Source organism: Colobus angolensis, unplaced genomic scaffold (genome assembly GCF_000951035.1).
Source record: "Colobus angolensis palliatus isolate OR3802 unplaced genomic scaffold, Cang.pa_1.0 Scaffold24, whole genome shotgun sequence".
Taxonomy (NCBI): Eukaryota; Metazoa; Chordata; class Mammalia; order Primates; family Cercopithecidae; genus Colobus; species Colobus angolensis.
In genome coordinates, this window is record NW_012115599.1 from 13,094,252 (window position 1) to 13,097,917 (window position 3,666).

At 41.8% G+C, this 3,666-nt stretch overlaps 1 protein-coding gene across 2 annotated transcripts in view; it reads left to right on the top strand.

Annotated features, from left to right (window-relative positions):
• Nucleotides 1–3,666, top strand: part of NUDT3 (nudix (nucleoside diphosphate linked moiety X)-type motif 3) — a 138,243-nt gene that overhangs the window by 20,393 nt on the left and 114,184 nt on the right. The gene's annotated exons all lie outside the window — the stretch shown is intronic.

Sequence of the window (3,666 nt, forward strand, 5' to 3'; positions counted from 1 at the left end):
AAATACCATTTGACCCAGCCATCCCATTACTGGGTATATACCCAAAGGATTATAAATCGTGCTGCTATAAAGACACACGCACACATATGTTTATTGCGGCACTATTCACAATAGCAAAGACTTGGAACCAACCCAAATGTCCATCCGTGGCAGACTGGATTAAGAAATCCATATACACCATGGATACTATGCAGCCATAAAAAAGGATGAGTTCATGTCCTTTGTAGGGACATGGATGAAGCTGGAAACCATCATTCTGAGCAAACTATCGCAAGGACAGAAAACCAGACTGCATGTTCTAACTCATAGGTGGGAATTGAGCAATAAGAACACTTGGACACAGGGTGGGGAACATCACACACCGGGGCCTGTCATGGGGTGAGGGGAGGGGGGAGGGATAGCATTAGGAGATACACCTAATGTAAATGACAAGTTAATGGATGCAGCACACCAACATGGCATATGTATATATATATGTAGCAAACCTGCACGTTGTGTACATGTGCCCTAGAACTTAAAGTGTAATACAAAAAAAAAGTGACACTTAGCCAACCGTCTTCAAGAATTATAATTCTCATCTTACCAGTCTTATTTCTCCAGTGCTCATTAATAAGAATTAGTATGATTCTCTATTCTTCTAATCAGTGAACCACATAAACAGACTGACATCTCTAATGGTTTCAGAAAGGATCTCGTATAGATTTATTTGCAGTAAAGAATCAATAACAATTTAGTAGTGATTGTACTTTCCTGTTTCCCATGTTGCATATGCATCTGCTGAGTATGAGACTTGCTATCTTCAAAGCATTTTTTCTTTTTTCTTTTTTGTTTTTTTGAGATGGAGTTTTGCTGTGTCGCCAGGCTGGAGTGCGGTGGTGCAATCTCAGCTCACTGCAACCTCCACATCCCGGGTTCAAGCGATTCTCCTGCCTCAGCCACCCGAGCAGTTGGGACTACCACCATGCCACCACGCCCAGCTAATTTTTGTATTTTTAGTAGAGACGGATTTCACCATGTTGGCCAGAATGGTCTCAATCTCTTGACCTCATGACCCGCCTGCCTCGGCCTCCCAAAGTGCTGGAATTACAGGCGTGAGCTACCGCACCTGGCCCCAGAGCATTTTCAGTAGCCATAAAGTTGCTCTTTAAAGACACAGCAAAGCGGTATTAGACTCTTTTTTTTCTTTTTTTGAGACGGAGTCTTGCTTTGTTGCCCAGGCTGGAGTGCAGTGACGCGATCTCAGTTCACTGCAACCTCTGTCTCCTGGGTTCAAGCGATTTTCCTACCTTAGCCTCCCGAGTAGCTGGGATTACAGGCATGTGCCACCACGCCTGGCTAATTGTTGTATTTTTAGTAGAGACGGGTTTCAACATGTTGGTCACGCTGGTCTTGAATTCCTGACCTCAGGTGATCCACCTGCCTTGGCCTCTCAAAGTGGTGGAATTACAGGTATGAGCCACCGTGCCAGGCCAGTATTAGACATTTTTAATGCATTTTTTTCTTTGTTGGTGATTGTCATTAACAGTACACCTGTAACAAAAACTGTGTTTATGTTTTAGCCAAAGAAAGCACGTGAGAATTCACCCAGAGGTGCTGGACTTTACTGGCTTGATGGTCAGCTTAGTCTAAAATTAACACCATTGTTCAACTTGTCAAGTCCTGTCCAGGGAAGGAAGTTGGACATTGGTTTCCCATATTTGGCTCAACCAGTGTGTGACAGACACTGTTGTTTGGCTGACCCCACATCCTGAACTCTCTTTTTGCTAAATACTCATTTCCCAGTTTTCTGTGCAATTAGGAGTGGCTGTCTGACCCAGAAGCAGAAGTTTGCTGAAGAATAGATGTGACTGGCACTATTACTTCTATCATCTGCCTTGAACGTTGAAGTCGTATCTGGAGTTGTAGCAGCCACTTTGAGGCCATGAGGAGGAATGGGAGAGTGCAAAGATACAGAGTCTGGGCCTTAATGGCATCAAGTGGTCAGACCAGCTCCAGTAGCTGTCTTCCTCAGATTTCTGTTAGTGAGAAAAGTTAAGTTCCTATTTATTTTAGCCAGCATTATGCAGGTTTAGATTCATAGAGCGTAGTGGAGATGACTTGCAGAATGGTGCCAAGAAGGCAGCAGAAACCATTAGGGCAGGTGCAAATGGTCATAAATGTTCTATGGATAATCTGTTTGGATTTTGAATAATAACTTGCCATATTTTTTGAGGAGTCACCAATTCTTAAAAATAAATCAAGAAAAATGTAGCATTTTCTAAATATTATGTTTCGGGGCTTTATTCAAATGTAACTTAAAAAAAATTTGTTTTCGGCCAGGCGTGGTGGCTCACGCCTGTAATCCCAGCACTTTGGGGGGGCCGAGGTGGGTGGATCACCTGAGGCCGGGAGTTGCAGACTGGCCTTGCCAACATAGCAAAACCCCATCTCTACTAAAAATACAAAAATTAGCCGGACATGGTGGCGGGCGCCTGTAGTCCCAGCTACTTGGGAGGCTGAGGCAGGAGAATGGCGTGAACCTGGGAGGCAGAGCTTGCAGTGAGCCGAGATCGTGCCACTGCGCTCCAGTCTGGGCCACAGAGTGAGACTCCGTCTCAAAAAAAAAACACAAAAAAAATTTGTTTTCAGGTACTAGACATTATAAACTGCCTCTGGGAAACCTCAGTTTTGTCTCCAAGATTATGAATATTATGTACCTTTCACGAGTGGCATGTATTAGTCATACTAGGAAGAGGTCAGGATTAGGGTCTCTGGGTCCTTGGAGTTTCTACCAGCCGGTTGCCTAATACTGCCAAGTTTCCTGAGAAGACCCTCCAGGCACCTGCTCTATTTGTGGCTTATTCAGTTATAATAAGTTGTAATATTCAGTAGAATTTAAAAAAAATCTTTTCATTGTACTGAGGTGACATGATAAATGACTTTAGATCAATATGTTGATTTTTCTTAGACAAAGACTTCCCTGTCTTTGATACTGCCCTCTTAAGCCACACATTGTCACATCATGATCTTTAATTTCCTTCTAGCACCTATCACTGTTTGACATTATCTTACTTACCTGTTTACAAGACCCTGTCCTTAACTGTGACTTCATGAGAGCAGCCATCTCCTATGTCTTGCTTACCATTGTAGCTCCATCGCCTAGACAGAAGTCTGACACACATGTCTTAATGTTTGGAATTTTTGCCTTTGAACTGTAAGAAACTACTGGTTTATTTCATATTTTTAGATTAATTTTATTTCTGAATGATGAAAGAAGAGAGATTTCAGGATGCTTTTTGCAAGTATCCTTTTGTAAATAATGTTGCAGCTATGAGTAACTTAACCCCCAGTAAATAAAAAGTCAAGACAGAGATAGTCTTCATTGTATATTTTTCTTTTATGTAGTCATTTTGGTGAGTTGAATTTAACTCACAGATCTGGTAGAAATCATTTCGAAAGAAATTTGCAGAATTGTATTTATGTTCCTTGTTAACATATATTTCTATACAAGTTTTCCTTCTATATCTTGTGTTCAACCAGTGGTCTATTACAGGTACCCAATAAACAGTATAGAACTAAATCAAAATCAGCTAGGCTGCTAAGGGAGTTGAACTGTGAGGAAGCTTCTCAAGATCCACTCCAGAAAACAGACAGTGAATTGCTTATAAAACAGAGCTACTGTTGGGC